Source organism: Haemorhous mexicanus, chromosome Z (assembly GCF_027477595.1).
Source record: "Haemorhous mexicanus isolate bHaeMex1 chromosome Z, bHaeMex1.pri, whole genome shotgun sequence".
In the NCBI taxonomy this organism is placed as follows: domain Eukaryota; kingdom Metazoa; phylum Chordata; class Aves; order Passeriformes; family Fringillidae; genus Haemorhous; species Haemorhous mexicanus.
Genome location: NC_082381.1, coordinates 48,394,150 through 48,418,330, shown reverse-complemented (window position 1 = coordinate 48,418,330; position 24,181 = coordinate 48,394,150). Strand labels below are relative to the sequence as shown.

Below are 24,181 nucleotides of genomic sequence, written 5' to 3'. Positions count from 1 at the left end.
AGTTTTGGGATAAAAGACTCAGGCTGGCTTCAGCACTCTTCAAAATCAAAAGCAACATGAACTCCTTCTCTATCTATCACTGATAACTTTTACAAATAGAGCAAGGTTTGAGCTGTTTACCCCCACTCAGGCAGAGCATCCTGCTACAGTCAATGACAGCTCAAAAGAACAAATACATCCTAGTACCATTAAATCCTTTCAGAAAAATAGCACCACAGCCACTACTGAGAAGCTGTTACTATCCTTCCATTATTAACTGGCTAGGATATTAACTAGCTGTTAATATCCTTCCATATGTCCCACACCATATATTCAGATCTAGGTATTCTGAATAGTCATGCATGACTATTCAGTGGACTGAACAGTGGACTGTTCAGTAGATGAGGAATTGGTAGGATGCTTGCATCCACAGAATAGTGTTCAGCAGCTCAGTGTCCAGATGGAGGTTGGTGACAAGTGGTGCTCCTCAAGAGACGAGTACTGTTCAATGTCTTCATCAATGTTACAGACAGTGAGACCAAATGCAGATGACACCAAGCTGAGTGGTGCAACTGACACAACTAAGGGTTAAGATACCATTCTTAAGGACCTGGACAAGCAAACAGGCCCATGTGAATATCATGAGGTTTAACAAGAACAAGTTCCAGGTGCTGCACCTTGGTCAGGGCAACCTGCAGTATCAATCCAGGCTGGGGGATGAACAGATGGAGAGCAGCCCTGCCCAGAAGGACTTGGGGGTGCTGGTGGGCGAGGGGCTGGACATGACCCAGCCATGGGCACTCCCAGCCCAGAAAGCCAAACGTGTCCTGGCTGCATCCAGAGCAGTGTGGGCAGCAGAGAGAGGGAGGGGATTCTGCCCCTCTGCTCTGCTCTGGTCAGAGCCCACCTGGAACCCTGCATCCAGCTCTGAGGTCCAATAGGACAGAGAGGATATGGAACTACTGGAAAGAATCCAGAGGAGGGATACAGAAATGGTCAAAGGGATGGAACACCTCTGCATGAAGGAAGGCTGAAAGATTTGGGAAGGTTCAGCCTGAGGAAGAGAAGGCACTAGGGAGGCCCTACAGTGGCCTTTCAGTACTTGAGCAGAGGTTGTAATAAAGACAGGGACAGACCTTTTAGCAGTAGCTGCTACAGCTGAAAAAAGCGCAATGATTATATACTAAGTGAGTAGGGATTTAGAGAGGGTAGGAAGCAATTTTTTACAATGAGGGTGGTGAAACACTGGCACGGGTTGCCCATAGAGGTAATAGACCCTGATCCCTGAAAACACTCAAGGTCAGACAGATGGGGCTCTGAGCAACCTGAGTTGAAGCAACATCTAGTTGAAGATGTCCCTGCTCATTGCAGGGGCACTGGACTACATGGCTTTTGAAGGTCCCTTCCTAGCCACACGATTCTATGACTCTATGTCTATTTTTACATCAGGAGAATTTAACCAATGATTGCTTACCTCAATGATACGCAAAGCTGGTTACAGATTTTACAATCCTACTCAGATGGTACAGCATTATTAACTTGTACCCTCATCTTTACCAATCTTTGTCTCCTACTTCACTGTTTCTCAATCTCTTTCTCTCTTTCTCAGAAATTTCTTCCTTTAAATTGAAAATTAATAATGTCTCAGAATCTCAGGACTCTTTTATCATAGGAATTACCAGGGACACAGTTCCTTGGATGAAATTAGGAGATGTGAAAACAAAGAAGAAACTAAAAATATGATTCTTCTTCTGCCAATAGAATTTTAAGCAAAGTTATGTACGTCTGTACATTCACACACCCATATTTTACTTTCTGTCACAGGCACGGAATTCATTAATGATGTGATCTGTAAGCGTGACTTAGGAACTTGGATACTACCCTGTGCATTTCTACTGTTGAACTAAAAAAATCCCAAATTCCATTCTTTGAACCAAATCTTCCCTTCCCCAAACTGACTTATTTTCTTGCCAAGCCTTGCTTCAGAAAAAGGTACCAGTATGATTTGTTATGGCAGACCAGCTATCTACCTGCTTTCATTATAAGACAAATTTGTCAGAAGGCAACAATCTTACTGATGTTTCCCATTTTGCTGTCAGCATGACAGTATGAATAGATCTTACAGGTCTGTGCTTTAATGACTTAACAAAATGATGGACTAGGATTTGATGACACCGTATCATATTTTCTTCAATACATTTCCAGATTATTTTACTTCCCCACCCCCCCCCCCAAATAATGCCTTAGACAGTTTAGTCTGAAAATTTCTGGTATGGCTCACCAAATTTCTTCCTTGTGTTCCACTCCACCTAGATCATGCACGCCTCTCGAATTAGAAAATACTCCCCATTAGGATAAAGAAACATTCTGATTTTCTCCTAGGTGTCCTGGCATCTAATGCTAACAGTTGAAAAGATGACAATTGCCTATGGTCTGTCAATCGCTGAACAAGTCTTGTTTACTTGCAGGTTTTCCATTACTGCTCCCTCAAGTAGTGTCTCAGCCTGCCAGGGGCATGCAGGACAGCCCTCCAAGAGGGGGAAAGAATTTTTAACTACTGCTTTTGTTCAGCACAGATTTTTTGAGGCTTCCCCACCTTTTTTCATGTCCTTATTGCATAGATCAACATGTTTTCAGGTAAACCTTTAAGTTTTGAAGGAACTACACCGTCTTTCTCCCAGTAACGTTGCCTCTCTTGAAATGAGAAGACAATTTCATAAAAAATGCAGTTGTTCTCTTGTATTATTTACAAATACTTTCCCTGCTCAAGTGAAGTGCTGGCCTGCCTTCTGGCAGCTGCACTACACTCTTGCCCTTCTTCAGCACCAAACCTGGCAGAATTCACTAAGTGTTTGGACAATGTTCTTAGGCACATTGTGCGACTCATGTCCCGAGCAGGGCTGAGAGTTGGACTCGATGATCTTTGTGGGTCCCTCCCAGCACAGGACATTCAGAAATGGCTCGGGGCTCTCTGTGCACCCTGCGGGCTGGAGGGTGACCTGGGGCACGACTGGGACACGCCGTGCGCCACCAGCCCCGCACAGGCCGCGCCGCCGCCCATGGCGGCCCGGGTGGGGCTGCCCGCCGCAGTCGGGGCGCCGCAGTGCGCCTGCGCGCCGCCAGGGGGGGCCAGCGCGGGGGAGGAGGGCGGGCCCCGGCCCTGTGTTTTGAACGTCGCGATGCGGGCGGCTCACTATTTGGCAGGAAGGTGAGGAGGCCTCTATCCTGGCGGCGGAGCTCGCGTAGGGAGAGGGGGATCCAAATGTGGCAGAGGCGAGCTGGAGGCAGCGGCGGCGGAGGGGGACAAGCGAGACGAGGGGAGCGGCCGTGCCCGCCGCCGCCGCTGCTGCCGCCGCCGCAGAGAAGCTGAGCGGCCCGGCTGGGAGGGGCTGGGCGGCAGCCCTGGCACCCCCGGGCGCCCGCTCCGCCAGCAGGTGAGCGACCGGGGCGAGGGAGGGGACGGGGGGAGCGCAGCCCGTCGCGCCGCCCTTGGCCTGGACCGGCCCAGTACCGGGCAGAGCCGGAGGGAGTCGCTGTGGGGGGACCGGCGCTCCCAGGCCGGCCGCGCCTCGCTTCCCTCGGGCCTCTCACATCGTGGATCCCCCGCCCTCTTCGCCCGGAAGCCGCGGGCGACATCGGGGCCGCTGAGGCTCCGGTCTGGAGGTGTCGTCTCTGTTCTCCCTTTCCCCGCAAGCTCCCTGGCTGCTTGGCAACCTCCCCCGCCCTTCCGGGCTCCGAGGCTCTGCCGCCCTCCCCCGGCACGGCCCCGCGCCGCATCCACCCGTAGGGGAGCGGTGCCCTCCCCCCTTTCCCCGCTGCGGAGCTATTGTGTGCGAGCTGGGGCCAGCCGAGGGGCTGCTGGCGGATAAGCCGTTCCCCGGGGAGGTGGAGGCGGGAAAGCGGGACGAGGGGGGCGTGAGGGCGGCGGGGGAGCCGGGGCCGCGGGAGACCAGCGCCGGCGCGGTGTATGCGCGCCCCGCTCGCTCTGCGCTGCTGCGTTCCTTTGTCTGCTGTGCCGCTTTCCCCTCCTCCCTCGCTCCTTTCCTCCCTCCTCCCTTCCCTCTCCTTCCCTGCGTTCCCCTCTCTCTCCCAGGCTCCAAACGCTGCTGCAGCTGCAGGTTTGTAAATACTGGACCAACACACACACACACACACACACAACATGGCTGACGCTCGCCTTGCTCCTCCACCGGGGTCTCCGCCTTCTCCCTCAGTCTCCGCTGCTTAGCCGCTCCTCCGTGTAGGCTTTTGTTTCTTCCCCCCTCCCCCTCATCGCCCATCAAAAAAAAAAAAAAAAAAAAAAAAGGAAAAAAAATTCACCCTCCCTATTTGCGCGCATGGCGGGATATCAAGGGTAAGGATCCTCGCTTTGGAAGCTTTCTCCTTTCGTTTTGCTGTTTACAACAAAATGAAACCTAAAATCAGAGGTGATTTGGGAACCTGGCAAGGCCTGGGGCGAGGGAGGAAGGGAGGGAAGGAGGGGGGGAACGGGGTGAGCCCCGCTGAGAGAGGCCTGATTGGAATGTGCGTATCTTTTTCTGGTGTTGGGTGGGGGGTGGCTGATGCACCAAAGTGCTGGCAGAGATGAGAATACTGTGTTACACTTGGCAGAATGAACTAGGGCCTTTTCTTTCGTTTCAGGACAATTCGATATAAGGGGTCAACTCTGGACAATCACATTAAAAAGATCTCAACTAGTTATGTCAGAATAGGCATTGTGTAGGTAAAACCCGTAAAATAGGCGTTTTGGCTTTTTTGCATTTCCTGTATCTCCTTGTTAGTATCTTAAACAGCTTGCAGAACCTGGAATACATGAACCAGAATTTACACTTGTCAGGTCTTCGTGTTGTTAGCTTTCTGTCACAAATTAATTTGCCCTTGTGATGACAATAGTACAAACCGAAGCGTTTCCTTTTTCCTAAAAGGAGTGCTTTCAGATTTTTTATTTTGGGTTTTTTTGTTGTTGTTGTTATTGTTTGTTTATTTGTTTGGGGTTTTTTTGTAAAAAAGGCATTGTAACATGAAGTTAAGTGAGCTCCCAAATGAAAACAAGACAGCATGCTTTTGACCCCTTTACCAGTGCAAGGCAAATGCTTAGTTCAGTACCCTCCACCTCAGTTATTCAGAGCACCCCCTTCTGGCTTTGATGAATATGGCTTATTTTTTTGCTGCTTGTGACGTAAAACCAAAACACTTGGAGGTAGTTTGGGCATATCTAAAGTGATCTGCCATGAAACGGTTTTATTTCTAGCCTGTAAATTAATGGTGAATGTTGAAGGGGTTAAGACATGATGCTTTATATTTGCTTTCTAGACATGTTACTGTAATTCCAAGTGTTTAATTTTTCAAGGATCATAATTGAAGATACGGTCTTTATTTATACACATGGATAGCCGTAGGTTTCTGAGCACTGCTCTTAAGTAACAAATGTCCTAGCTATGTCGTCTTTTGTCTGCTTTGCTTTAGAAGCTTCTAGTGGAGAAGCATTGGAATGGCACAATCTTGCAGCTTTTACTGAGATAGAAATATGCGAATAAAATACTGTATATGAATACTTCTTTCTGCTGCTTCTTCCATCCCCATTAATAAGCATTGATTAGCAAACACTGATTATGGAGAAAATAATATATAGAAGGAGTTTACAGCAACATAAAACTTAAAATAAGTCATCCAAATTACAGTATCATTTTGGAATGTGTATCTACGTCATGACTTCTGAGGCAACTGTTTTAATTCTAGATGGAAAAGTTACAGCAAAAGTCTATAGTCTGATACATCAGTAGATTCCTGCAACAGGAATCTACTGATGTATCAGTAGATTTTTTTTTTTTAATTTTTTAGTCTGAGGGCAATATTGCGTAAACTAGAATAGTTTTACGGGTTGTAGTTAATCTACCATTTATTGTGATAACTACTGCATTTTGAAAGTATGCTCACCTACTAAAAATGTGAAATGCATTGAAGTATGCAACTCCTCCCTCAGAATAGGCCTTCAGATACTTAAGCCAATTCTTAGGCTGAAGAGCAAAATAGAATAAAAATAAGCCATCCACAACACAGTTAAACTCAGTTACCTTGCAGTTTTGTTGTTAGAACTAAATTTTATTCTGTAACATTTGTCTCTATTTCATCATCTTTGTGAAGTTTCCTGTCTGTAGCATCTTTATTTCACCTTGCATTGTATTCTTTTCTGTGACACTGGGGAGGTTTTTCTTCCTGTCTTGCTTGTGTTGATTTAGTCAAAAATCAGTATTTTTGGCCTTCAGATCCCAAAAGGAGCAGATGTAGTTGAAAATCTTGCCAAATCTCTGCATTTAGTGAAGACCCTCTAGTGTTTTTGCCATTGTGAGTTATGCTAGGCTGTATTCAACCAAATTAAAAACCTGAGACTAGTAAAACCTTCTTTTCAAAAACTGTTTGGCAAATGAGATTGAGGAAAACGAAGACTGCAGTAAATGCAGTCTCAGTGATCAGCTTGCTGGGAGAGGTTAGAAATTAACTGTTTTTTAAAAGTAGGTATACTTTTCAGTAGATCTTTAATCAAATAAATCATTACTCACTGTAGTTCTAAATATTTATGAAATTACCAAGTAACATACAGTCCTAAAGGTAATAAACATTTAGTACATTCTTATTCAGTACTATATATTTTCTCAGTCTGAGTATTCTTTAGTCCTCTTCTAACCCAGTGTCTTTCCTTGCTATCTGTTGACAGACTGCACTCTTTGACATGTTTAGATCTGTAAACCAATAGCTGATGCAAGAGCTGTGTGTTATTAATGTAATGCTTAATGATTTGCTTAATATTTGACAAATGATATATTTTTAGAAGTATTTTATTTACTGAAGCAAAATGCCATTTTTAACCTTTTTTTTTCCCTTTCCAAAGAATGAAGCCTTTTGGTGCAAACTTCCCATCATTCCATTTTGTTTTTCTTGTCTTCTTTCTTTTTTTTTTTTTTTTTTTTGAGAAAGATCAAACTTTGATTTCTTGATGGTGGGGCATGGCAATATGTTTTCATAGGTGACTAAAACGAATTCAACAAACTGGTTTAGAAAACCATCTTCGAAAGCTGTGCATTGAAGCTGAACCAAAAGAAAATGCTCTTACAGAAAGTTGTTTCCTGTTGTGTGGTTAGATAGCTTGTTTCTCATGACAGGTATGAGAGAATTTTTTGATTTGTCGTTTTTCTTGTGTTCCTTCTCTTAGTGCTTTTCAGAGGTTAGTGATTTTATGATGGAAGATCAGCATTCAGCCTTTTTTGATGCTGGTTCTCATTATGAATATCTCCTGTATATCAAGATGTATCCAACTTGCCGTCCAGATGCTATCTAGATGTCATCGTGCCACCTGCCTTAAAAGAATGGGGAATCTGACTTTGCTTTATGAATGTGTAGACTTGCTTCCATCTGATGTGAATATATATTGAGATCCTTAAAACAATGCAGTGTACTGGTTTGTATTTAGCTATGAACAGTTGATCCTAGAGACAGAAGGGCTTTGTCACTGATCCATTTCAAACAATGGTGAAATAATTTAATTTGAGCTAACTGGTTTCACCATGTGGTGGCTGAAGTTAACTTTCTGTTGTATAGTAAAATGTGAATTTTCTAAAGACATACAGAATTCAGGAGGTGAATGGATTTGACTTTCAGTTTGTGGAGCATGGTTCTACAAATCCAGGTTATATATTTTTTAATTTATTTTCTGTAATATATGTCATGAAACTGCTGTAAATCTGTGTTAAATGAGGTCTTGAATGACTGACTTGGAAACTTCACTATTGGTTCCACAAAGGTTTCACAAAATGAAATATATAGAAATAGTAATGTTTACCTGTGGTGTCTACTAGCTGTAACTGTTACTTAATCATATTTTAATTTTTGCAGTTATTGTGACTTGGTTGAGATGCTCTTGAAATATTTTGATGAATTTATACTCTTTTTGGTAAGACTTAAAAATCTCTAAAACTTGATTAGCTCTTTGATTGGGTTAGGTTTGGGGTTTTTTTTGGTTAGTTTGTGGTTTTTGGTGTGATTTTTAAAATGCTTTTATGGAATATTCCAATATAGTATTCAAGTTATGCACCTACAAATACTGGTGAGAGTAAGTGCTTATTTCAAAAGCAGTTCTGTGGATTCCAGTGATTTAGTAAATACTTGACTTTCACAGAAGGGGTGCTGAACTTAAGACCATCTGTTGTGTATGGTATTTTGAACAAAATGGAGCTGTATCAATTAGTTACTACTTTGTAGTATGGTACGCTGTTCTAGCTGGTCTGCACCATCATGCTAAGATCTGTAAAGTGTCACCAACACAGACTTCAAAAAAAACCATAAACAACAACAGAATAAGCAAAACCCAACTGCTGAGCTTCTTTTCCCATTAACTTCTTTTAGTCCAGTTTAAATTTAAAAGAGAACTTTGCTAGATTATGATTTCTTACCCTATGTGGATAAGGACAGAAAGAGTCATTAGATGTCAGACTTTTGATCTATTTGATTTCTTAAAGTCAAGTAATTATGTGTTTCAGAACTGTTTCAGTTTTTACTAATTTAGTGTTTGTGTTTCCTACATGGAAGTTGTTGCTAGTTCTGTGAAATCAAGGCAACTCAAGTCTAGTATATTATCTTGTGATTTTAGTTGAAATTTTTGAATAGGGAAATTTTTACCTTTCTAGGTTTAATGTTTTGTGAGTTGAGTAGTGCAAGAATAAACATGTTCTAGATTAGTTCTCCAGCAAAAATTCTGTGAAGTTTTGTTGATTAACTTTTCTATATTCCTTGACAAACACAATGTTTGCTGAAGTCTGGAGCTGTGCTTTGCATTCTTTTAGTAAACAAAGGTTAAGTACCTGCCATGGACTGGGAAGTATTATGTGTATTCTGCTGCATATCTGTAACTTATTTCTGGTTGTAATTGTGCACTTAAAAGTGTCTGCAGATTAGACCATCTTTCTTCCATTTTCTAGGAATGATAAAAATTAGTAAAAATGATGCTTCAGATTTGGAGTTTGTGTAGCTCATAAAATTATACTTGGAAAAGAGTTGACTGATTCTGGACAATTGCTTGCCCATCATGTTTAATAACCACGTATGGTCTAGACAATGAGCTTAACATCACCGTGAAGCTAGGATGGAGGCAGACAAGTAAGAGATAAATGTACTCCTTCTTTCTCAGAGCATTCCAGTTGCAGAGAGCTTTGTTGAATGGATGTAATTACTTTTTTCTTCAGAAATCCCCTTCAGAAGTTCTTCGTCTTGTTGGTGAAAGATGGCCTACAAATCCATTAATTGGTTGTTTAGGTGTCAGTGGAACTAAAAATGAGATATTGTGGTCCTGAGATTTTGTGAGATATGATAGGCCAAAATCTATACTCTGACAAGTATGCCTTCAAAAGCAGCTTAACAGTAGATTCTGACTTCCATGTGACTTCTCAGAAATCTGTTCTTGAATCCTTTTAGGGTTACAGGATATGCAGGCTTTCAGTATACTTGGAAATCACAGATTGTTGCATATTCTTATGGTTCTTTGATGATAGGCAGAGCAGCTGGCTTCTGGGTCATCTCTCCCTACTGCTGAAGGGAGGAGTGAATAAGCACAGAAATCTTCATTTCCTAAACTGCAGGAGTATGTCTCAGGTGAATTACGTCTTCCACACTTCCTTTTTGTCGGTAAAGCATGCATACTGTTAGATGCCAGACAAAACAAGAGGGCAAGCGGATTTCCTATCTGTTCAGGGGAAGTTTTGCTTCTGCCTTCAGTTATACCTATGTGTCTTTGTTTGAAAGACAGGTGTCTGCTAAGGAAGGCAGGAGCGTCCCTTGGAATGTAAAATATTATGCCTTCCTTCTGAATTGTTACCATTTTGAAATTAAAGGGCTTTCAGGCAAAGATATGAGAAACGGAATAACAGTTCTCTACTAGTGTGTGTAGCAAGGCGAACAGACAGCAGTGGCAGCGACAGCAAACAAGGGCAGAAACACAGCGGAAGTGTCTTCCCAATCTTTGAGCGCTTTGCCCAAGGATACAGTTCCAGTCGCAGCCGGCAGGGGCGCTGCTGGCTCCTCGTGGGCCAGGCGGGTGCGGTGGTTTCCCGCGCCTGCAGGGGGCGCTGTGCGCGGGTCCGGCTGTGTCTCTCCGCTCAAACAGTGGTGGGCGCAGCTGGCAGTAAGGGACGGGGAAGGGGCTTCCTTTAGGAACCCCCAGGGCCAGCCATCCCAGTGCCCCCTCTGGATAGCAAAAGGAGCGGTAGCAGGGACATCGGAGCTGTAAGCTGGGAAGGTAGGGATCAGCAAAGTCCTGGCGTGGTGGATGAGATTTGTCAGAAACTTCGCAGCTGCAGCTGAAACCACGGGGGCATTCTGGATGTCCGGGGGTGCAGAGCTACAATGTAGCAAAAACTCAGAGCACTGGCAGAAAAAACCAAAATGGCGCGGGCGGGGAAGTGGCAGCTTTGCTCTGAGCAGGGCAGGGAAAAGGCTCTCTGCCAGGGGAAAGCACTTGGGATCCCGGGGTTTTCTCCTAAGGCAACCCAGCAGACGGTGAAAAGTCCTTTTTCAGGAGATTGGGTGGTAATAAGGTCCTAGTTTAGTGGCTGCTCTCACGAGCAGAGAAGCAGGACCCCCCACGGCAGAAAAAGCAGGACTGGGCTGGGCTCCAGCGGCAGTGAATTCCCTCCCCCAAGCAGCAGCTCCGACTGTCCTCCTTCAAAGCCAAGTGCAAGAGAGCTAGGAGCTGCCCCAGCCCCTGCTCTTTGCAGCACAATTCTGCCTTTCCCAGAGAAACCCAGAGAGAGTAGCCAGCTGGACCCCTCCCCTAAGCTGTGGCCACTTCTCTTGTCTCTCATAAGTACCCAGTCGTTACTGTAACCTAGCAACACATATGGGAGAAAATTCCCCGAGAGTAAGAAACAAAAGGAAGAATCTTAAATCCTAGCACTGTGTTTACAGTGTTTATACCTGTAGCTTGTATTGAAAGAGATCGGTCATGTTATTGTTACTTCATGGCAGTAGGGATACGTGGCTGTATTAACTGGATGAAAAGTACTTTTTCAAATGCTGTAACCTTGGCTAAACAGAAGTGAAATAGACATTGCATTACAGATAGTTTTAGGCTAGAAGCTTGAAGATCTGAATTTGCATGGATTTGTTTGAGGCAGGCTTTTTCTTTTGCTCTTAGGTATAATTTAATTGAAGAAGGAAGAGTGATGTTGTAAATAAGCATCTCAGGTTTTGGTTGTACTTAAGCCTCTAATCACATTTCTAGGAGAGTTTGTGTTTGGGTGAGGGTGGCGCAATATGGCAGTGGCATGAGCAAAAAGGGCAGAGGTGTGATTGTTGTAGTGTGTGCTTTGATTATCTCCAGGACAGGCTCCTAGAAAGCCTCACCTGATTTTATGGGGTAGGATATCCTGCTTTCTGAGATCCTGTTTGCTGGAGGATGCCTCACTTATTCTCTTCTTCAGTTTCTATATTTCCCATTCTCTGCTGCCCAATTGAGTAGACTCGACTTTGTTTCAAGACCACAGGACAAGACAATTTATCCTCCCTACAAATAAGCATGTGCATTTTCAAAAGAGAAGAGGCATGTGAGTTTTTTTGGGAGGATTGTTGTTATTACCAATACCTAGGTTAATGCAGAATCTCAGGAAATACACTTAAGTATTTATTGGTGAAGCTAGTTCAGATCAGGTATAAAACTTTTTGAAGAGAAAATGAGATTATAAAGCAAAAAAAGAGACTTCATTTATCTGTTGCGGTTGCTAGAAGTTCTACCTCCAAGTTCTGTCATAATTAATTTACTTTCTCATTTAATTTCTATTTGTGCTGCATGCACAGTGGAGTAGTTTCAGAGCAGCAGTTGTTTTAAATACAACTTGAACACTAAAGTTGAAGAAAGGAAGGCAGGTTTACTGTGTGGGTCAGACTCAGTATGGTAAAGAATGACTAATTCCAAGGTGATTCGGGAAGCCTTGACTTCATTTTTGCCATCATTTTGTTACTGTCATGAATAGGTATGATTCGTGCTGACAAAATTGAAACAGTAATCAATATTGATACAGTAATTAATATTTGGAAATAATAAAACAGTTAAAAGGTGTAGTGCCAAGAAAGAAAGGGAGAGGAGGGGTTCCACCCACCCCCCCCCCCCCCTTCCTGCAGTTGTTCAAGGCAGGAAAAAGCAAGAGATAACAGTTACTAAAAATTAACAGAAAGAAATGAAAATCTGGTTGGGTCCCAGGAAAATGTTAATTATATGAGATTTATTGTTTGGGTGCTTAAATACAATATTATATTATGTTAGTTTTGGCTTACGTTATACTAGCTTGGTGCATACGTGTAACCCAAAGGTGAATTAAAGGACATCAAGGAAGAGGAGAGGCCTTCATCAGTGACAACCCCCAAAGAGAGGTGCGACCACCTGAGAGTGGTGGAGCATGTGCAGTAAAGGTGGTGATGAGGGCGGAGGTAGAAGTGTCATGAATTGAAAATGGTAGGAGATGGCATTGACATATAGCATAAAAGGGGGCATTTTTGTTTGACAGCTTGTATGTGAGGTGGCAGGGGTCCAAGGACCCTGCACGCCATACCCCACACGGTTATTTTTTTGCTTATGCGCTATTATTGGTACCAAATTATCCCTTATTTTAACCAAATTATGTTGTCAATATTTCAAGTGTATCTGACTTTATATGTTCTAAGCTACTCAATTAAAATCGCTGCTACCTTTAATATTGTTTGGTTTTTATTGATGATGGGATAATTGGGCAAATATAACATTACCTTTCTGTAACTAGAGAATGAGGACAGTATAGTGTTTTAAGTCAGCTATACACAAATGTATGCAGATGTCTTAAAGTTCATTTTTTCACAGTCCAGTAAATAACTTCCCAGAGTAGCTTGAAATAGCTTATCTGCTTAAATACTTCACATCTAGTAATTAGTTTCCTGAGTATATACCATCATCAGAAGTAATATTTCGTAATAGCTTAAAATCAGAAGTAATATTTTGTGCATTTTTCTTCTGTGCTTTTTAAGAAGTTCTAGAGTTATGAGGACTGGTGTGTTCTGATGTCTCTGCAGCTTTTAGGGAGATTCACTGGTTTCACAGTTGAACTTATTTCTCTGTTGTCTTGCTCCCTACCAGCGCGCGCGCACACACACACACACACACACACACACATATACACATTATGCAGGATGTGTTGTGTTTTTTCACGAAAAATGTGAAAGAAGGAAAGAAGATAACAATGGTACATCACAATGCTGATGGTTCTCATCTTAGAGAAGAATGTATGATTGGTGATTTAATAAGAGGTACCATTGTCTTTGATGATGAATTCAGTTCTGACTGAAGTATTTAAATTAATATGGCAAATATCTGATTTAAATTTTCTACAGCTCATTTATCTTCTTTTAAAGTAAATTTTTGTTCTTTCACTGACCCTCCAGACTTACAGAAACCAGTGTAGTTAGCTGCAATTTGAGCTTTTATATAGAGTGCTGAATTTTGTTTTCAGTGTCTTGTTGTTATGCCGATAGCAACTTTGACATCTATGGCAGCTATTCACCATTTAAATGCGATAATCTCTTTAGGCCAAGATTTTTAGACGGTGAGTGAATATTCTGCAGATGATCTGGAAAAACTAACATCTCGTTTTTCATTAGTAACTGTGGCAAGAGACTGCCATGCTTAACAGCAAGTGTTTTCACTTAACTCGTTTATGATTCCACTGTAGACTGTTACATAGACGCATTTGAGAACTGATTTAATATAAGCTAAAATGGCTGAATGTGAAGAAAATAGGTAAGACAAATTCAGTTGAATACTGGCTGCTCAGCTTTTTCAAACTGTAAATAAAAGCCAAGAGATCATTTTCTCTGAATCCTTTTTTCAGTTTTGGGTTTTTTGGGGTTTTTTTCCCCCTGGTCATTGCAAAGATAGGACGAAAAATGCTATTGATTTGAATTGTCTAACTATGTAAGTTTTTTTTAAAACCAGGTGTATAATGAGAAATTCCTATGCTTGGAATATGTATTTAGTACCTATCAGTGTGATCATGCTTCAGTTTGCAAAAACAGTATTGTTTGCTCCTTCATTGCAGTAATTTGTATAAAATGTGTCCATTTTCTGACTAGAAGAGGCCAAAGTTTATCAATACTTTCACTCTAATTCCTCTTCCTGCTGTCAGCTGATTTAAGAAACAGAGCTACATTTTTGTTAGAATAGGGGCAATAAGTGTTTGTGTCCAGTAGAAGTCCAAGTTAATATATGATTTATTAAAAACTGTCTGTTATGGTTGTAGCTACTGTGATACTGGTTATGGGAGAAGTTTGGATACATGTGTCTCAAATCTTTGAATAAATGATCTTGTGGCTAATCTTGTCATAGTTTTGGTTGTATAGAAAGCTGATGTAGGCAACTATTTTCTAACCTTATCCCTTTTCAGTATTTTGCCGTCCTGCCTTTTTTTTTTTCTTTTTAAGTGCTGAATTACTACTTAGATGTCAGTATCGTCTCTGGTTACTTTGGTTGGGCTTCATAACAATTAAATTTTAACATTCTAGTCAATGCTGTGAATAATAGCTTGTCATTAGAAGAATCTTGAATGTTTATGCACTTTGTTAGCATTAAAAGTTTGTGGGTGGTTGTTGTGTTGCACAAGTTTGTTTTGACTTTTTTTACAAGTGTTTGTGTCACAAATTCTTACATTTGGTTTAAGATTTTCCTTTTATTATGCTTAGCTTTAAATTAGTTTTGCAGTGGCATCTTCTCAGGATACTCAAATACATCGAAGAGTAATTTGGCACTTATGGTGCACAGACTAAAAAGCTTGCAAGTGATCCATCTAATGGTGATATCCTCCTGCCCCTAAAAGCAGTATGCTGCTTGTATTCTTTCAGTGTTTGAAGGTGTATATAGCAGCACTGCTAGCCTGCATTGTGGAGAAGTGGTTGTGATGTACTTAAAATGATGCTTAGAAAGATCAGCCAGCCTTCTCAAGAGTTGTAAATGCAGGAGTTTGATTTGCCATGATTACTCAACCTAAAAGACTTATAAGTGCAGTAACTTACCACTCCTTTGCTTTCTAACAGAAGGGTAGGTATGTTTGCCCTAGGCTTGCTCTTCCAGAATGTTGGAGTGATCCTTTTGGCTTTGGAGCAATCCTTCTCTGACTAGCACAATAGATTAAACCTCGTCTTCTGGCAAAGGCCAACTGAAGTGTACTCCTTGAAAAGACTCGAGCAGAGAACAGTGAAGTGCCTTACTTTTTTAAATAGATGTTTTTCCTCCATGGTTTCAGGAGACCTGTTGTAAATGTTTTCAGACCAAATTCAGTACATTTGCTTGGAGTTGTAATAAATTATTTGTGTCACTTCTGTCTGTAAGAGCATGACTAACAAAATAATTGCATTGTAAAACTTAAAAGTTCACTTGCATTCACCATAGAGTGGTAGCAAGCATAGTGATTGTGCAGTGCTGCTGTCATATCCTAGGCAGCTTGTAACTTTTGTGCATGTTGGTTTTAGTTTTTTTATTCGAAGGAGGGGAGGATAGTTGTCTACCAGAAAAGAAAGTTCTAGAACCACAGAGTGGTTTGGTTTGGAGTGCATCTTAAAGATCACCTAGTTTTGACTCCTCTGCCATGGACAGGTACGCCTTTACTAGACCAGGATTCTCAAGGGCTTACTGAGGCACTTCAGAGAGGAGGCATTCACAGCTTCTCTGAACAGCCTGCTTCAGTGCCTCACCATCTGCACAGTAAAGAATTTCTTCCTGATACCTAATCTAAACCTATTCTCTCTTACTTTGAAGCTACTCACTCATGTCCTCTTGCTGCTTGCCTTTCTCCAGCCTTCTCGTAGGTCCTCTTTAGCAGCTGAAAGGCTGCCATAAAGTTACCCCAAAAGGCTGCCATAAAGTTACCCCAAAACCTTCTCTTTCCAGGCGGAGCAACTGCACCTCTCAACCTGATCTTGTAGAGATGTTCCAGCCCTGTGATCATCAACTGAAAAACTAACCCAGTTTGTATTTGCCATGATGCAAAAGTGTGCTGCTTTGGATGGTTACACAAGGCTGTGACAGCTTCTTGTTATGCCAGCGGTGCAGGTTCTAGCCCTGTGGTTAAATGCAAAGGTTAAATGCATTTGACTGAACAATTAGGAGTGGGCTGAAATTTACCTTTGGGTAAAGTGATGTAAGGGAGGTTATCATGACTTTGAATAAGTACTAGATAGATCTCTTCTTTACATTTTTTTTAAAAAGTCTTATCTTGTAAGATTGCTTTAAGCGTGGAGGACCATGGAAGTATGAAGTGATCAGGCTGTAGGTTGGAACATATGCAAAGTTAAATCAGCAAATATTTTTGCACTGCCTGTAAGAGGATGCTTTAAAAAGAAATCGTACTTCAGAGTTTTGGTATATTGTGCAAAGTCATAGGAGGAATAGTAGCTATATAGTGAAAAGAAGTAATACCTTTGTGTTACTAAGTAAATTGTAAATATTGTCACTATTTTTAAAGCTGTTCGGCTAAACTTTGATAGCTGATGATGATTCCATAGTAGAAGGACAGAATAGTACTGAAATTGAACCCCGTGTTCTGTTAGCATAGGCAAATAATTCAGTAATAAAAGAGGTTGTGCTTGTCCATGCTGCTTGAGAGAAGAGTAGAGAAGAGCTATAAGAAAAGTCTTTTAAAATGTGCTATGTGTGTCTTTATTGTTCTTTTACTAAAGTGTGCATAATGTTGCAATAGTGGGAAATTTTTTTTTCAAAATTAGTTTTGCTCTGCTCTATATCTGTATGTATGGGAAAACAGATACATTTGTTCTTAGCCATTAGAGAGAAAACAGACTAGAAATTTATTTAAAAACCACTGCATGATTTAGTGTGGAACTTGAAAGTTTATGTTGGCAAGCATATTTTGGTTTTTGAGTTTTTTGTTTGGTTTTTTTTTTTTTAAGGAAGCTGTTGTAAATTTAGTTGGCATGAATCAGTTCTCTTATCCCTTCATTATCTTCATTTCTAGTCAGTAGAAGAGCCAAAATGTCTGTGTTTTAATACCAGATTTATGAAATTTTCTTTTGCATTTTGTGTTTAATTTTTGGAATTTATTTTTTGAACCAAGAGACAAGCAAGGAGTTCTTCAAAGGGCAAGCATATGTCAAAATGTCAGTGAGTCCTTAGCCAAATATTTAATCTGGTTGTAATATTGTCCATGTAGGAAGCAGATCAAATAAGAAGCTATTACATTTTAATCAGTTTAATTTTAGTAAAATGCTCTACTTTAGCACAGTTTCACTGTTGATACCTTCTAAAAGGCTAGACTAAGCCTACAAGGTTTTTTGAAATTAATTTCTGGAGAACTTTCCTTTGTTTTCTGGGTTATTTATTTATGAATGCTTAAAGTTGCAGTCCTGCAGTTTTCCTTTACCCTGAAAGTTTGTGTGGATCTCAGAAACAATTATATTTACTGTGAGTGTAAACTTAAAAACTGGAGTTAATTGAGCTTTTTTTATTTTGTTTTTGCATTCTGGATATGGCATGCATATGTTATTTTCTAGTTTCATTTGCTTCGTTAATCTCATTTTTCTTTAATTAATCACTGTTTCTGTCAGTGGGTTGGTTTGGGAGTTTTTTTCACCTGTGCATGTTGATAACTAGCAGTTCCTTTTCAGGCAAAATCCTGTGCCTGTTTTTAATTGCAATCAGCAGCTGATGTCTGGCTTAGTGACTATATAGTGTTATCACTGCTTCTTACTCGTAATCAACCCATATGACTTGAGGTTTGTCATTTAAAAATCCGTGCGTTTTGAAGCAAACTTAATAACCACTGATGTATGACGCCTTTAGGAATGGCATTGTATAGAGGTTTTCTGCCCCTTTTTCTTTTTCTGAAGAATTTTAGGACCATATAGAGCAACAGATAAATAAAATTAAGGAAATTTTGATCACAGGTTCCCAGACTCTTTCCAATTGATGCAAAGGCCCAGACAATGGAAGAAGCCTTGATCTGTGAACTGTTGAGCTGGGCCAGCTGAGATTATTATCTCTTGCAGGTGCAACTCTCTGTTCTTTACGGGAAGGCTGAGAACTTTCAAAACCTCTGGACAGAGCTGAACTAATTTCCACACAGCAGTAGAAGGCTGGATGTTTAATTAGTTTCACTAGTGCCTTTTTTATGGAAAAATAGAATAAAAAGTAGATAAAGCATGATTAAAGTACACCTTTCCTCTCTTAAAAGTGAAGTCATTCCCTTTGCCCTTTTTTGTGCATTTTTTAAATTCCAGAGGTGGAAAGACCAGCTGGTCTTTGGTTCGTTTATTTGGTAGGAGAGGGGGACAATAACATGGTTATATACATCTGCATTTCCAGTGCTGTTGAAAAAAAATCACTCAGTATATCATGTACATACTGGTGTTACAGATGCTAAGCAAGTTCCTGAGTTCAGAGAACTATTAAAAACTTGCTGCTTATGCTCTACATGAAACTAAGTATAAATGTGGTTTTTATTTTACTTTCACTCTAGTGACTTCTATTCCTGGTAGTTAAAAAAGGGTGCAAGTTGAAAGGTTGTGCAGCTGTGGACAATTAAATAGTTACAAGTTTTACTGAAGCACAGTATGTCTGATTCTTTACAGAATTTTCTACCAAAGGATGATCTTCCCAGCAGAAGTATGTGCCAGTAATGGGTTGGAATGATGAAAATTTGTCTATAATTATTTAAAGGGGATTTCTCACTTTGTATGATGCTAATGTAAGCTCTGTATAACTGGCTATCTTTTAGTGCATTTTAGGAAACAGATATAAAAAATGATAATGAATTGTCCCCCATCTTGGATTGTTTTGCTTATTAGAAGTAACAAGGCACATTTTACTGCTGAATGCCTGCCTGAGGGTTGAGAGGTGTCCACTCAGTCCACTCTATCACTGCTGTTAAAATCTGTGAAGGCGAAATGGAGAAATCGTTGTTGTTGAAGGTCATTACGTTAATTTTTCTGTGTTGGTGGTGCAGGTATTGAGGTATACTTGTAAAATGTGGTGAGTTTATTGATGCGCGTGTATACCAGAATGTCTGTCTGGAAATTTGTTGTTACTTCATCATTTATTCATTGCGTTTAAAAGAAAAAAAAAAATTTTTTTGCTCCATAAGCATCTGTAAGTGAAGACAAAACCCTTAATATAATAGAAGTTTTTTTCTTAAATACTGAAGTATTGTGAGAGAGTTGTGTCAGAAGAGTTGTTGTTTTCATCAGTCAGCTAAACTTCTTCAGGTGACGTGTCTTAGTTTAACCTATACTTACAGGAGCTGTAAATATAAGTAATAAATTAGAGGTGTGTGCTTAGAGGTAGTTTTTGCTAGGAAGATAAGTTTCTTGAGCTTTAGAAGGTGCTTATAGGTAATGACTTGTTGCATGATCTCCTGAGTCCTGATAAACCATGCTTAGTGTGTCCTTGGGTTAGTTTTCATTAAAGTTCCATTAATAATTTGAAAGATAAAATGAAAGCATGCTTGCAGAGAATAATTTTAGACAGTGTATTTTAAAAATAAAAATAAAAAATCTAGCTAAATAATATTAAGACTTGGAAAATTTGCTTTAACTATATTAAATTTAACCTACCATCCATCGAGTAAACAACAGAAGAGATGATAATTTTGAGGACTTTTAAGACCTAGTTCTCTAAGGTTGTATTTTATTATGCATTTTACAGGCAGGACAAAAAAAATCCCTTACTATGTCTTTGAAGCTTTCACTGTACAGAGTAATACATGTATAACTGGAAAATCTATAGATGACTAAGGTAGACATAATTTAAGAAAACTGTTGTTTTGGTTTTATTCAAGTTGGTAACTTGTTTTTCAAAAGCTACTAAAATAAAATCCTGATAAAACTAAATTACAGAATTCTAGAATGTGCTAAGCTGGAAGGCATCCATCAAGATCATCACATCCAACTTCTGGCCCTCCGCAAGACCATCCCCAAGAATCACATCCTGTGCCTGCCTGAGAGAGTTGTCCAAATGCTTCTTGAACTAGACAGATTTGGTGCTGTGACGGCTTCCCTGGGAAGCCTGTTCCAGTGCCCAGTCACCCTCTGGGTGAAAAAGGTTTTCCTGATATCCATCCTAAGCCTCCCCTGACTGATTTTCATGCTTTTTGCTCAAGGTCTGCCACTGGTCATGAGAGTGAAGAGGTTGGTACCTTCCCCTCCACTTCCCCTCATGCGGAAGTTGTAGACCACAATGAAGTCTCCCCTCAGTCTCCTCCAGGCTGAACAGACCAATCATAAGGCTTCCCCTCCAGACCCTTCACCATCCTTGTGGTTCTCTTTTGGATGCTCTCTAATAGCTTAATGTCTTTTTTTAATACTGTGGCTCCAAAACTACACACAGCACTCAAGGTGAGGCTGAACCAGTGCAGTGCAGAGTGGAGTAGGACAGTCTCCTTCCTCTGTGTTGGCAGTGCTGTGTCTGATGTACCCCAGATTGGCCCTCCTGGCTGTCAGGGCACTACTGACTTACATTCAACTTCTTTTGACCAGTGCCCCCTGGTCCCTTTCCACAGTGCTGCTCTCCAGCCTCTTGTACCTTAGCCTGTACACATGTCCAGGGTTGTCCCAGCTGCAGAAGTCAGTACTTGCCCTTGTTAAACTTAATAGGATTGGTGATCACCCACCTCTCTAATTGTCAAGATGTCTCTCAGTCCTTGAGGAAATCAACATCTCCTAATTTAGTGTCCTTGTCAAACTTTGAGTCATGCAAGTCTTGAGTAAAGATGTTGAAGAAAACTGGGCTGAGGATTCAGTTTAGTTAGTTTAGAGGGCATAGCAGGTTTTTTTCTGGTATGAGGCTATATGGATCTTAAAAATCACAGAATTTTAAGGGACCCTAAAAATCATCTTGTTCCAGCCCCCCTGCCATGGGCAGAGACACCTTCCACTAGACCAGGATGCTCAAAGCATCGAACAGCCTGGCCTTGAACACTTTCAAAGATAGAGCATTCACAACTTTTCTGAGCAGCCTGTTCCAGTGCCTTACCACCTGCGCAGTAAAGAATTTCTTCCTGATACCTAATCTAAACTTATTCTCTCTTTGAAGCCACTCCCTCAAGTCCTGTTGCTCCTTGCCTTGATAAAGTGTCTTTCTCCAGCCTTCTTGTAGATCCTCTTCAGCTACTGAAAGGCTGCTGTAAAGTTGTCCCAAAGCCTTCTCTTTCTAGGCAGAACAACCCCAACTCTCTCAGCCTGACCTTGCAGCTCAGTGGCCCTCCTTGGGACTTCTTCCAACAGGTCATGTCTGTCTTTTTGCCTCTGCCGGGGGACAGATCTTCATGCAGTATTCCAGGTACATACCATGCAGGTGGTGTTACCTCTCTAGTCCACTCATGAGAGTGGACTAGAGAGGTGATACCACCTTCCCAGACTTGCTGGTCATGCTACTTTTGATGCAGCCCAGGATGTGATTGGTTTTCTTGACTGCAAACACACATTACTGAGTCATATTGATCTGCCTCTTATCCACCAACACCCCCAAGTCTTTCTTTCTGTGGCTGCTCTTCAACTGTCTGCCTAATGTCTGTATTTGTGCTTGGGATTGCCTCAACCCAAGTACAGCACCTTGCACTTGGCCCTCTTGAGCTTCATGAGTTTCCCACAGACCCACCTCTTAAGCCTGTCCAGGTCCCTCTGGATGGACCACTTCCCTCCAGCATGTGGACCGCCCCACACAGCTTGGTGTCTTCAGCAAATTTGATGAGGGTGCATTTGATCCCACTGGGATCAAATGGTCTGTATTGGTCTGTGTTTGCTGACCAAGATGTTGAGCAATTCAGATCCCAGTACTGACCCCTGAAGACGCCACTCGTAGCTGTTCTCCTCTTCATATTGAACTGTTGACCACAACCTTTTTGAGTGCAGCCCTCCAGTGAATTTCTTACTCATTAAGTTGTCTAATCTGTAAAATCATGTCTCTTGAGATTAGAGACACGGGTTTTGTGCAGGACAGTATCTAATACTTCACAGGAGTCCAGGTAGATTACATTAGTCACTCTTCCTTCAAGCACCAACACTGCAGAAGGCCACCAGATTTCTCAGTCATGACTTGTTCCTTGGTTATTGTCCGGTGTTGAAGTGAAAATGATCCTCTACGATTACCCTGAAAAGCCAGTATAATGTTTTTCTTCAACCGTCAGTGAAGATGTTGAGGTGAATTGGACATTATGAAGTGATAAATTCATTATGGTGTGATAAATTCAACTTGTTTTGAGGGCCAGGATTATTTTCCTCTATTGGTTTACTGGACTACCTGCACGTTAGTAGAGCTAAGTGTTAAGGCTTGTGTTATGGTTAAATACAGCTGGCGACAAAATAAATACGACTAAACGCCATGTAGCCACTTGCTCGCTCCCACAACAGCAGGGTCAGGGAGAGAATTGGAAGGGTAAAAACCAGAAAACTCAGGGGTTGAGAGAAAGGCAGTTTTATAGGGAAAGCAAAAGCCATCCAAACAAGCAAAGCAAAACAAGGAATTAATTACTGTTTCTGATGCCCACGTAGGTGTTCAGCCTTCCCCAGGAGAGCAGGGTCACATCACACATAATGGTTACTTGGGAAGACAAATGACATCACTCCGGTGTCCCCCCACCTTTAAATCCTGAGCATAATGTCACAGGGTATGGAACATCCTTTTGATCAGTTTGGGTTACCTGTCCTGGCTGTGTCTGATCCCAACCTCCCATGTACCCCCAGTTTCCTCAACAACATGGCAGTACAAAAAGCATAAAAGTCCTTAGCCCTGTGTAAGTCTGCTCAACAATAATAAAACCATTACTGTGTTATAGCCCTGTGTTCAGCAGAAATCCAAAACACAGACCCATACCAGCCAGAAAATGAACTACCCCAGCCTAACCTAGCACAGGATGTAATAGAGGAAATAAAATTCACCAGCTTGTCAGGGAAGTTGTAATGTAATAGCCAGTGTCCTGGGAAATTGGAGGAAGAGAAGTCAGGTTTCTTTTCAGCCAAATCTTTCTCTTAGAGCAGGGACATCTGCTAAATCTTCAGATCTTAACAATACAGAAAAATAAAAGGAAGATGGTGCATTGCTGGAAAACTGGGCTAAATGTGCAGTGCATTAATCAAAGCTGGAATATTTGGCCTCTCAAATGATATTTAAAATGCCTGAAGCATTTCTAATATCGGTAGATTTTATTGTCACAGATTAGATGCTTTGCATAGTAGAAAAAGTCTTGGTTTAACTGTGATAAAAGATACTCTTGGAAATGAAAAACCTAAGAATGACAACTGTTTCTGCTCTGAAAAGTTTAGCTGCAAAAAACAGTGAAGAAACTCATGTGTAGTTCGTAGTCATCGTATAGATATGTGACTATATTTCAGTAAAGCAATGAGTAGTAAGCAGGTCAGAAAGATGAATTTTATATGAATGCTTCCAGTAAAAGGGAAACTATTCCATGTGTACATAGGAAAGGAATGGATCTCCTGTAGATCTAAAGTTCATAATCCTCTTTAATTATTCTACTGGCAAAAAAACTTCATGCTCTTTATCTAGAAATATTTGTTACCTTACTAATTCTGAGTAGCTTCAGACTGTCTTTAATACATGCAGAGTCTATGATTTTTGGCATGTGATAATTGCATATTGGGGTCAGCTATAATAGATAAATTTCTCTGGGCTTAGACTTGTTCTGCCTTTTAAAGCCATCAAACAAAGAGATCACTTGAATTAACCAGTGTGCATTTCTTTCTCTTGCTGTACACTGCATGGATTTGTGTGGTTGCATTACATTCTGACCAGTATTAGTTTTAATTAGTTGTATTCCTGATAGATGATGACTGCAAGGAAGTTTGAAAAATGCTTTTAAGTCCAGTACTGCCTCTTTTGTTCTGAAAGTTGGGAGTAGTAATATAAGATCAGGTGTGTAATCAGTTGAGTTTTGTGTACAGTAATGGAAAATACTGTTTTCATATAAAGTACAAAAGCAATAAAACTGCTTAAGTAATAGTTCAAATAATGTTTAAAAAACATTTTCTCTTTTAGATTTCAAGAAATTGCGGTGTACAGGCCTACATGTGCCCTGCATGTTGCTGTTGACTGGCTAAAATCTTTTGTATACATAAGTGAAAATTATGTATGGCATGACTTGTCAGATATCAGTTTTCTGACAAACGTGTTTGATAC

General features: G+C 41.0%; 1 protein-coding gene across 3 annotated transcripts in view; it reads left to right on the top strand.

Annotated features, from left to right (window-relative positions):
• Positions 1-3,097: 3,097 nt before the first annotated feature.
• SPIN1 (spindlin 1) overlaps positions 3,098-24,181 on the top strand; it is a 61,770-nt gene continuing 40,686 nt past the window's right edge. Inside the window, exon 1 of one of the 3 annotated variants that reach the window (XM_059836860.1) lies at positions 3,098-3,187. The gene's annotated coding sequence lies outside the window, so the exon portion shown is untranslated. The other 2 variants (XM_059836858.1, XM_059836859.1) reach the window with 2 other exon arrangements.